This window comes from Pinus tabuliformis, chromosome 2_2 (genome assembly GCF_031772625.1).
Source record: "Pinus tabuliformis cultivar Carrire ecotype Pingquan chromosome 2_2, CPIR1, whole genome shotgun sequence".
Lineage (NCBI taxonomy): Eukaryota > Viridiplantae > Streptophyta > Pinopsida > Pinales > Pinaceae > Pinus > Pinus tabuliformis.
Window position 1 is genome coordinate 1,235,989,106 of NC_142300.1, and position 12,855 is coordinate 1,236,001,960.

Sequence of the window (12,855 nt, forward strand, 5' to 3'; positions counted from 1 at the left end):
TCACTACCATCACCATAAAACTTGGTGGAAGTGGTAAAAGTTGAGACTTACAACATGATATCTTCCACTTCATCTCACTTAAGGAAGATTTCCAATAGCTTTGAAGTTGATAGTAGTGATGAAATCATGTCACTAAGCCCTATTGAGCTAGCATAGAAATCAATATTTCTGGCTTGCGCGGCGAATCCAAATCCATTTTCGTCAATTGTACTTCCTCCAATCCTTTTTCACATATATTTTCTACTGATGAAGGAATCATCCAATCAATAATGATGGAAGGAGAACCGTGGGAATATTATCATCATCGTTCCCATCTTCTTGATCACATAGAAGATTATTCAAATGAACTTAATCACCCTTCAGTTTTCGATTTCCTTTCAAATTCTGTTTTCATAGATACAGTAGATTCTGAGCGAAACCTGTCAAATATCGAAGAAACTCTTTCTATCAATATTTCGACCAAACCTAACATTGTAGAAAACATACATGTTGGAAAAACGTGTTCTCCATCAGAATTTGATATTTACCGTGCTCTCTTTCATGAATTTCGAGATATATTTGCATGGTCATATGAGGAGATGCTAGGAATTGACTCTAGTATAGTTGAACATGGAATCAAAATGTATCCTGATGTCAAACCAGTGCGACAGCACCTTTGTCCTGTTCATCCAAAGAAGGCTGCTACTATTAAAATAGAAGTTGAAAAACTTTTGCATGTTGGTTTCATTTACCCTGTTCCTCTTACTGATTAGGTTTCCAATATTCATGTCATGAAGAAATAAGGGACAATATGAGTGTGTGCCCATTATAGGGATGTTAATTAGGATTTTTCAAAAGACAATTATCCTACTCCCTTTATCAACCAGATTATTGATGAATATGCTGGATGCAAAATATTCTCATTTATGGATGGTTTTTCTGGCGATAAGCATATCAATATCCGCCTAGAGGACCAATCTAAAACTGCTTTTATTTGTCCATGGGGCATATTTTCTTATAGGAAACTCCCTTTTGGTTTGAAGAATGCATGGGAAACATTCCAGAGGGCGATGAATTGTGCCTTCCATGACATCAAACATATTGTTCAACCATACCTTGACGATTTACCTGCTCATTCACGAAAACGGACTAATCACCCACAGCATTTGAGAGCTATATTTTTGCAATTCCGACACTACAAAATATGACTCAATCCACACAAATGTGTGTTTGTGTTGGTTCTGGTCGTTTGCTTGGATTCGTAGTGTCTAAGAATTGAATTCAACTCAATCCACTTAAGGTTCAGGGAATCCTTTACTTGCCTCCACCTTCCAATCTACTACAGTTACAGAGACTCCAAGGGAAGGCTAACTTTTTGAGGAGGTTCATTCCCAATTATGTTGAAATGGCTAAAGGATTTACTCATTTATTAAAAAAGGGGATACCCTTTCATTGGGATTAGGTCACGCAAGCTTCCTTTGATGCTCTTAAAGATACCTTGATTAGGGCCTCATTAATGTATTCCCCGAATTATCAAAACTACTACTTCGTGTATCTCACCGCTGCAGATACAACCATTGGAATGGTTTTAGCCCAAGAAGAAGATGGGATTGAACATCCGATATATTATTTGAACCGCAATCTCAATGATACATAAGTTAAGTACTCTTATGTCGAAAATTTGGCTCTGGATGTTGTTCAAGATGTACATAGATTTCGCCATTACAACCTGCTCCGAAAGACCACTGTCATTTCGGATTGCAACCCTATGACATATATTTTGTCACGTCAATTTTTGGGAGGAAAATACTCAAAATGGATCATCATTTTGCAGGATTTTGATTTGGATTTCATCAAATCCAAATCAAATAAATCTCTAGTCTTTGTCGAGTTTCTTTGCGACCTTCCCTCGAATACCATTGATTCAACATCAGAACTATCAATTACAGATGAGTCTCTGTTCCTGATTTCATCATCTAACACTTGGTATGGAAATATACTGATTTATCTCTAGACCCAAACTTTCATGCCTGATACCTCTCGCTCACAACAACGACGTATCCAATACCAAGCTAAAGATTATCTGATCGTTGGCGACACTCTTTATTGTAGTGGTATCAATACGATTTTACTAAGGTGCCTCACTCATGAGGAAGCCGAGAAAGTTTTGAATGATTGCCATTCAGGTGATTGTGGTGGACACTTATTTGGTTATGCTAACACGCAGAGAATTCTCCATGCTGGTTACTTTTGGCCTTCCATATTCAAAGATTGCATAATTGTTGTTAGAACCTGTCACGCATGCCAGATCTATGACCATAAAGTTAGATTACCACCTGCACCATTGCATCATGTCATCGTTGTTGGACCATTCGCCAAATGGGGCATTGACTTCATGACATGTAACCCCACCTCGGATGGGGGGCATGGGTACATTATAGTCGCTATTGACTATTTCACAAAATGGGCCGAGGTGCTGCCAACATTAAACAACAGTAACAAGACAACTACTCTTTTCTTTTTCAACCACGTGGTTGCCTGGTTTGGTGTACCATGGGCTATAGTTACAGATCATGGGTCGCATTTTTGCAATCACATGATGGCTGAGTTAATTGCCAAGTTAGGACTTTCACATGATAGTTCTACTCCTTATTATCCGCAATCGAATGGAAAAGTTGAGGCCATCAACAAAGTCTTGAAGCAAATGCTTCAAAGAATGATAGGGGTTCATAAAAAAAACTGGCATTTAATCTTGTACTCTGCCTTGTGGGCATATCGAACCTCAGTGAGAAATGCAACTGGATTCACACCCTTTCAATTGGTGTATGGTCTGGAGGCAATATTTCTGATACAATGCGAAATTTCATCTCTCAAACTCGCGATTGACCTATTACCCAACACTTCTGAAGAAGAAGCGTGTTTCTTGGAACTTATCCATCTGGATGAAACCCGTCGTGAAGCTACATTGGCTAACGAAGCACATAAGAAATGAATCAAGGCACAATATGACAGAAATGTCAAGCCTCATGTTTTCTCAGAAGGAGACCTGGTCTTGCTTTACGATCAGGAAGCTGATAAACTAGGAGCAAGAAAATTTGAACCACTTTGGATGGGTCCTTATATTGTCAAGCATGTTTTGGCAAAAGGTGCCTACGAGTTGGTAGATTATGATGGAATTCCATTGTCATAGCCCCGAAACAACTTGTATCTCAAATGTTACTATGCTTAATTGAGTGTAGTAAAAATCACTATATATATGCTTTAATTGCATGTGTGTCTGCCAATGTGTCTTTTATAGTTTTTATGTGGTTAAGTAATCTGCTTTCCATTTGTTGTAGATGTCTTTGGAACCATTTGTTGGTTATGCCGATGGTGCTAGTCATAGTACGCAGAACCAATCTTCTGCGGCATGGGCCATTTTCTCTCCAAGTGGCGAGTTAGTGAGTTTTCAAGGGATTGTTATTGGTCAATCGACGAACAACATCACTGAGTATAGCACGTTGATCGAACTTCTCTCTGATTCCATTTCACTTGGCATTAGTCGAATCATCGTTAGGCTAGACTCACAACTCGTCGTACTACAATTAACAAACGTTTATACCATCTGAAACCCAACAATTCTTCGTATGTTCCTTAGAGTTCGTATTTTGGAAAGACATTTTGAGTACATTCAATATCAACATATTTCTAGAAACTTTAACACATTAACCGACTCATTAGCAAACTATGTGTTAAATAGACATTTGCGACACATGTAAAAGTAAATTTTCAATTCACATCATTAGTTGAATAGGATTGCACATAACCATATATATAAAAAATCTGAAAGTAAAAATAGATAGATGTTTTAAAAAAATTTACAAAATTTGTGTCCAAGACATGTTTGGTCATCTGACCTAAAAACTCAAAATGCATGCAAAAAACATCCTAAGTAGACCTAGTGATGCTCATGATAACAGGTCACAGCCTGAGCTATCATGCGCAAGAGCCACATCTAACGGCCTAGAACACCAATAGTATGGTGTTGCATCCTCATAGGTAACTCCTCGATCCGAACATCCGGAATACCAAGGGTCAATCCCTCCACATGATCCTGCAACTCTGCCAGTGTCTCGGCCAAATCCAAATCCTGGAGAACTGCTCTCCCAACATTTCTCCGCGCTGGCCCACCTGCCTCCTGTTGGTGCCTCATAGGTCGAACAGTACCCACATCTACATGCATGAGAATGATTTTAGTTTAGTCTTGGAACATCAAAACACAAAAACATGTAGAAACTTAAAAATAAAAATAAAAATAAAACATTTTGTTCAAAAACAATTTACCTATAGCACCCCATTGAGCACCTATTGGTAGACTCAACTCTGGATCTCCATGAAAATCCATCCCTGAGTATGGATTCTCCTTGATGACAATGTGTTCTCGATTGAGCCAACTAAAGAATGCAGTGGAAAATGTAATCAATGACTGACCAGCATGTCTAGCCATCAATTCGACCCACTGCTGCATCCATGGATCTCTAGGACCAGCTACACCCAATGTTACATGTTGAGGTTGCATCAATGGAATTATTTCTGAGGTAAAAGCAATTAAGCGTGATCCATAGCTAAATTTCTTTGTCTTACCACTCTTTACCTTTGTCAATTTCTCTTTTAGTGAAGAATGCAGTGCCTCACACTAGTTGAATAAAGTTGGCTCAAGACACTCAAGAGAATATTGCACATATGACCTATTCGCCAAATGAAGTGTCACACTGCCTGCCAACTTTGCGATGGTGAAAATGATTGTTCTCAAAAGACAAATCATGGATATCTTTGATGATTATCTTTCCGTCCTTGCTAGGCTGTGTACCTGGCTGACAGAATTGTCGAACATAGTCCCTCACTATCTCCCCTCCACAGGAAGAACCTGAAAGAGATATGGGGGCACAACATCTCGAAAACCCTGTAAGAAAGTAAACATCATTGATAACAATAGGTACAACTTTGTCCCTTATGTGAAAATCTTGATCTGTCGAATCCCATGCATGAACTAGGAACTGCAATAGTTCTGATTGTTGCCTCATTCCGGACAACTTGAAGTATTTGAGCAACCCATAGTTTTTGAGGGCCTCAACTGTACCTAAATCATTTAGGGCAACCATGTCTTGTTCTTCATGCTCTCTTTCTCGCCAAGTAATAGACATTATGATCCGATGAAAGCCTGAAATCAAACCATAAGCTTAGTTAGGATCTTTTTCATGAAAAAAACTGGAGAAATTTTGGGTCAATTTGGTGAAACAAGTTTGTGAAACTCGCCCAGTGCAGCCCAGGCAAGGAGACACTACGCTGCAGTGTAGAATGCCTTCTGTCTAGGTGCTCCCCAGCGCAGTTTTCGACATGCAAGCCTGCATTGATCCCAGGGTAAAAAATTCAAAACCTAGAGGCCCTAAAAACCCTAAAAATTTGCATGAACCCGTAAAAGAATCACATGAAAAGAAAGAGGAGGGGTAGATCTCCTACCTGGTATGGACGGCATGAGAAATGATCCGCAGAATCTCTCGCAATCAGCTGATGAAGATTGAGGTAAAAAATAGGGTCAGAGCACAAAATGAATGGTAAATATCAAATGGTGAAAATAACATGGTAAATTCTTGTTTTTATGTTTATTTCATGAGCATTAAATGAGTAAAATTTAGTATTTACCTATTTTTTACCAATGAAATAGGTATGTTTAATCTGTTTGGTGTTTCTTTCAACAGATTTACAACTGACTTACAGAATTTGACGTGCACGATCGTGAATTTTACTTTGACCACAGAGCATACATTTATCTCTTTTTCGAGCTTTGTTAAACATCGAAAAAGGAACCCCCTTGGAGTCCTCTTTAAGATCTTTTCAGACTCACGAAATATGAAAATATTGTTGAGCACTTGTCCTTTTCATCTCATTAATGGATTGGAAATGACATCTACTCAGTATAAGTTTAACCCTTTTTCGGGCTGAGATAGATTATTTACAAAAAAGGAATATGTTGACTGAACATGGTCAATAGGTTCTCTCTTGTATTGTTTTACGCTTTTTCGGACTTGAGAGACAAATATATGAAGTGGAGTTTTCTTTTTGTCCCTTTTCAAACTCTCTAAACATGAAAAGGACCGAGTTATCATTTTCATTAGACTCGTTAAAACATCATATAGCGACAAACTTGTCCATCATGACAAGACCAAGTTTCACCTTCACTAGGCTCGTTAAAACATCACATAGTGATGGATCCACCCAAAGAGTGGAATTATACAACAAGCATATGTTATCCTCCTCAAGCTTGATAAAAAATAAAGAGTTATTGGTCAGCAATGATTGGGGAAAATGGGAAAAGGGGTAAACCACTTTATGGCAGCATGTCACTCTTGAACATGACACTTTCACTTCATCATTGTGACTATTTGGGTAGGGTTATTTGCTTTATGGTCATCATACCTTGGTCTATCATACCATCCATTACTTTGTTTTGTGTAAATGTTGCCAATCCATTCAGTGTCACCGACATGTTCAAGAGAAGTCACTCACTTTGAAATTCATCCTTTGCAATACTCATAAACCTTCATTTTCATGGCCATCATTCCTGAAACTTGCGTCGTCGGTCACTTTTCGTCTCCAAAAATCATTACACTTGTTTCATGTCGTTGATGTGGGATACATCAATGCCCTCCTCTGACGAGTCGCTTCTTGTTGACATCAGCACATTATCCAAGAAGTTGACTCAGAAACACCCTTCCAGTACCTTGAGGCTTGCATACATCTATGGTAGGTTTCTCACTTCTGGTGATAGGTTGACATCACTGGCCTTCGACCGAAAGACTTTGTATGGTGTTCAACATCAAAACATCCATTCACACATTGCAGAATGTACTGTAGTACCCTGAGGATCATTATCATTATCGGTGATTTCTCTCGCGTCTGTTAACGGCTTACATCATTGGCAGGTAATCAAACGGTGTCTTCCCATGTTTGACGTTAGATCACATATTCACATGGTTAGACTCGTACTTGAGCGAAAAATTGAACGAGATAGAAGACCCTGGATCTAGTTTCATCCATCTGGGCTGCGATTCTAGGAAATGTACCAAATCATCAGTACATTGGATTTACATTGATGGTCATCCTATCATGGGTCTGTATCTATAGGTGACTATCTATGTACTTGTAATGAAAGTTTATATGCTGAGCATGGGTATGCCTTCCCTTAGCGATTCATGAGAAAAAAATCAAAATATCATGATATTATGTATTGTAATCGATGCAGGTCACCATCCACTTCGGAACCTCCTCATCACATCGTAAAGCATATCACTCGACATCATTATTTTCGACTTCATGCTTTAGGGGGCAGCTGTTACAGATCCATTTGGGCACATCACTCCCATCATTCATATCAGTACCATTAGGGCTCATCAAACCCTAATTCAGTTGCTACATGCCCTAGACAAGTCACCACTTTGAATGCCTCCTTCCCTAAGAGTTTCTTGGCCTGAATCCCTCCAGAATTGCCTCCTTGAGGGACAAGCACAACCTTGGTAAGGGTTAAGTGCGCTTCAGTGTAGGTAGGCCCATGTCAGGGTGCTTTTCAGAGCACTTAGGCCCACTTTGACTTGTACTAGGCAAGTTTGAGCGAAATCATCATAGGGTTCTAGGAATATTCTTATCTTCTGGAGCCATCTAGAAGATTCCCACACTTATCATCTTTTATGAGCTCAAAATTGGATAGGGAATGAGTTAAGTAACCCCTATCCTCTCATCTCTTCCTCCATGGAAACTAACTCTATGTTTGGAAGGCCATTCAATACCCTCATTTATGACCAAACCTCCTCCATTTGCCTATAAATTGAGCACTCATCTAAGTAATCAGGGGCTGGACTTTGATAATTTTTAAGGAGATAGTGTTGGTGTGAGGATTGAGATTATAAGAAAGTATTGTTATGTTTTTGGTGTGATGTGATATTGATTTGATGTTGGTTGGAACCCAATCTGGAAGAGTGACAATGGATCGGACTTCATGGTTGTAATTCTTCCTTCTACTTAATAAAGTTGTTTACACCTTTTTCCATATGTTTATCTTGATATATGATGTTTATATGTGTGAATGTATCTAATTCCATTTACTTATATTCGATAGATCTTTTGCTTTGATTGGTTCTCTATCTTCTGTTTATGCTTGCAGATAGTTTTTGAGCGAGTTAAGTTCGATAAGGAGCGACGAGAATCATACAAAGGAGACAATAGGAAAGCGAAAGAACAAGTAGGTCCTTTGATTCCCTTGTCTTATTTATCGTCTATAGAAAAAGGATAAGCACTTTAAATCTGTTGTTATAGGTATAGCTACCTACCTAGGGAATTAGTATTTATCCGTAGATGCAAAATTTCTCATAACACCTACACAAAATCCATAATACAAAAAATACAAAGAAGTATAGCCTAGAACACATAATAAAATAAGAAAAAATGCAAAGTATTTTATTATTTAGAAACAGATTCAATGTTCACTTGTCTCTTGAGGGGGCAACCTGCAGCAAAACAGAGCTCGATTACAATAAGACTCGATCATATTTCCCTTAATAGCTAGGAATATTTATAGCTAAATGACATCCAACATCCTAACTACTAGTGGTCCCTTGCATAAAATGGCTTAACCACTTTATTTATTAACTATGGCTCATTTAAAACTAACTGTTGTCCCTTTTCTTTAATGCAAGTCAACCATTTACAAATATTAATATGGGCTTTATTGACTCTCTAACTAACTATGACTTTCACCTGGCCCATTAGGCATATTACATAAATAAAGGGGTTAGGGTTGGACCCTAACATTTGATCTCCTCGTCTTAACAATAACGTCAAAAGTGAACTCCTGGTATAAAAAAATCCAACGACAAATTCTCCCTTCCAAAACTGGCTTGTTAACCAAGTATTTCAATGTCGAATGATCAGTAATGAATTTAAATGGTCCTCCAAATAGATATTTCAAAACTTCTGGAGGGAATATTACATGGCAAGAGCTTCTCTTTCTGTAGTTGTATAATTCTTCTCTATAGTATAGATTCTGTGGCTAGAAAAATAAATGGTATGATCCAAGTTTCCCTCTCTAGGTTGTGTCAAGATAGCACCTAACACAATTCCAGAGGGATCAATATGTACATGGAATTCCTTATTCCAATCAAGATAGACCAAAATAGGTGCACTTGCGAGTTTATCTTTGAGGGTGTCAAATTCATAACCACACCCAACAGACCAAACACACCTCTTTGATTTATTCAAAAGATTCTCCAATGGTGCAGTGATTAAATCATAATTCTGATTGAACCTACGATAATATCTGATGTTATAAGGGATTTATGATTGCGGACAAAATTATCTCCCATAGGTTTGTTGGCTAACTTAGAACAATAGAGAGATAAGGAACCCAATGCTTTCCTTAAAGTAAATAGATGACAGAATGAAGCCTGCCTGGAATCCATCACGGACTTCACTCCTTCTTTAGCTTGAATGCTCCAATTCCCTCTCTGATTGCCAAAATTATAACCTGCACAGTTAGATAACGCAAGCCAAGAAGCTTTAGTCAATAGATCAACATGATATTTAAATACATGAAATAACAACATGACATATAGGAAAACAGAGAATTCTTTTCATTAATAGAAATGGAAGGAGTTAAAACCATAAATAGGTGTTGATCTTGTAGAAGAGCTCCTCCAAGATGAATTGTCCTTTCCTTGTCACAATGTGCACCTCCAACAACCCTAAATGCATGAAATGAAACCTCTCACAACAACAGCATAAGGGTATAATCACTCTCCAAAAGCCAACCCCTTGCATATGGAAGGTTGTAAATATATAGAGGAGTGGGGTAAGTTGGGATTTCTTATCTAATTACCAATCTAAGGTTTTATATCCAATTTTAATGGGAGGATGAGATCAAAGGATAATGGATGTAAACTCCAAAGTAGGGTAGGATAGGATCCGGATGTTTTATCTAAGGTAAATGGTTGTAACAAATTTTGGAATCTTATGGAATAGGAGGCTTTTGTAGTTTATCTCTTTTTCCCAAATTCTAGAACCAACAAGGGTGCAAAGGGGAGAAACCTATAGGTGATCAACATAGGCCACAATGGAGAAACATAAAGGTTAACGTTGTCAAGCAAGAGTTCAGGGTTTGTCCGTCTTAAAACTAGCTCAGATGATGTAGTTTCAAACAGAAACTCTAGGGAATGAAAGATGTATTCTTAGGGCTTTGTGCAAGATGATGACAAGGGGAATAGGATGTTAATTGATCCCATTAGGAGTCCTATTGATCAAATGTGACAAAATTTCCTATAACAGAGTGCCCCTAAAGCACAAAGTCAGAAATGGTGACTGATGATTGAAGTGATTTACCTTGTGACAAGTTGGTATCAAGAACAACTGGCGAGCTTCATATGTTACAATATATTTTCATCATGACATATTTGTTGCTAAGGGAGGAATACCCATACTCAGCACATAAGTTAACATAACATGTACAATGATCAAAAGACGCATCCACAAATGATAAGTGGTGGACCCATGACTGGATGATTGTCTATATGATCATGACCATCATACATTGTGATCTATGTATAACTCCTAAAATTGTATCGCGGATGGATGAAACTAGATATGGGTTCTTCTATCTCTGTCACACGACCAATCAATGTACGAGTCTAACCATGTGAATCTGTGAGTTGAGGTCAAACATGGTAGACACCATTTGATTACTGGCCAATGATGTAAGCCATTAACAAATGCGAGAGAAAACATCGATAATGTTAATGGCTCTCAAGATGCTACAGTACAGTATGTATGGTGTGAATAAATGAGTTGATTTCAAACACCACACCAAGTCTTTCAGTCCAGGGTCATTTATGTAAACCTGTCAATGAGAATGAGGAAACCTTCCATTGATGTATGCATGCATCAAGGTACCAAAGGGTATTTCTAAGTCAACTTCTCGGATAATGTGTTGATGTTGACAGGAAGCGGCCCGTCATAGGAGGGACTTGATGTATCCCCCATCAATGACATGAAACAGGTATCATGATATAGACAAAATGATGTTGATATGGAACTAAATCAATAAAGGAAAACATGGAATGAAGGCTTAAGAGCATTGTAACGAATATCAACTGCAATGACTTCTCTTGAACACAACGGTGACACTTAATGGAGTTGGAAGCATTGAACCAAAACTGAAATGGAGGCTCTGAAAATGATATGATAACCAAAAGAGAAGAAAATTACCCAACCCAACAGCTACAAAGATGAAGTGGAAGAGTGTTGTGTTAGAGAGCGACTCATTTCCATTAACAAATGGAACACCCTGTTTTCCCAATTTCCCCAACCATACTGGTCAGTACCTCTTTATTTTTTAACAAGCTTGAGGAGGATAACATATGTTTAATATCTAAGCTCATCCTTCGAATGAATCCCTTTGAGTATGTTTAATGAACCCAGAGAAGGAGTGGTTTGGCCTTGTCATGTTCAACAAGTCCATCGTTGTTTGATGTTTTAACGAGTCCAATGAAGGTAAAACCCGACATCCTTTTCATGTTTAGAGAGTTTGAAAAAGAGGCGAAAAAGAAAACTCCAGATGTCCCTTTTCGTAGGAAGTATCTCAAGTCCGAAAAGGTAGAAAACAATACTCAAGATAACCTATTAGCCATGTTTGACTAAGGTATTCCTTTTCCATAGATAGTCTATCTCGGTTTGGAAAAGGGTTAAACTTATACTGAGTAGGCATCTTTTTATTTACTTTTACGAGTTCAAAAAGAAAAGTGCTCGGTGATATTTTCATATTTTGGGAGTCTAAAAAGAGCTGAAAGGGAACTCCTCCTAATTGAACAAGTGGTATAAAGGGTATCAATTGGTTCCTGTCATGATGGAACTGCTCAAAAGACGAAAAGTTCAAGATGCTAGCTATTAAACCCACTCATTGTAGCAGCTCCTCAAGAAAGGGTAAAAACCAAGTGAAAACATATGATCAGCCAAGTAGATGGTGACAATGGAATGAAAAAACCAAGGCTCATCTGGAAAAAAAAGGTTGATAAAAATGGAAATCACGAGGGATAAAATGGGAATGGTTTCATTTTTACAGAAGCTTGAAACATGGGAAATTATGCTTGAAATTGGTTTCATTTTTACGCAAGATTGAAACATGGGAAAGTATGCTTGAAATAAGTTTGCATGCCCCCAACATAATGACTCAATTTGAGGTACATGCCCCCCAAGCTTCATTTCATGCACCTAAGTAGACTATTGGGTACTAATAGGTGGATGGAATGAAGGTTCATTTATGAGATCAAGTGAAAGGCTCGACTGGGGATTTATGAGATCTAATCAAAGACTCTAATATATCCCCCATGTACGTTTAATGACATTAGAACACACCTTTATTATACGGGATTTATGTTTGCAGACAAAAGTATCTCCCCTAGGTTTAGTGGCTATGAACAACAGAGAGACAAGGAATACAATGATTTTCTTGAAGTAATAGATGATGGTAAGCCCCAAGGGTTATCTCAGTTGGTTGAATTCCCATTGCTAAGTACCTAGTCAGTTGGGAGGTCACAGGGTCAAATCTCCTCGACGTCCTTGGGGTTAGGCCCTGCTTGTTTGGCCGACGGGTAGATCCCTTCAGGTTGATCTGCCAGGATTTTTCTTGTGGATGTAGCAGCCACCTAGTGTCGAAGAACCACCCTTAAAAAAGGAAATCAATGACAGTATGAATCCTACCTGGAATCTGTCACGAGTTTTGCTCCTTCTTTAGCTTGAATGCTCCAATTCCATCTCTAATTGCCAAAATTAGAACCTGCACAGATAGATGACACA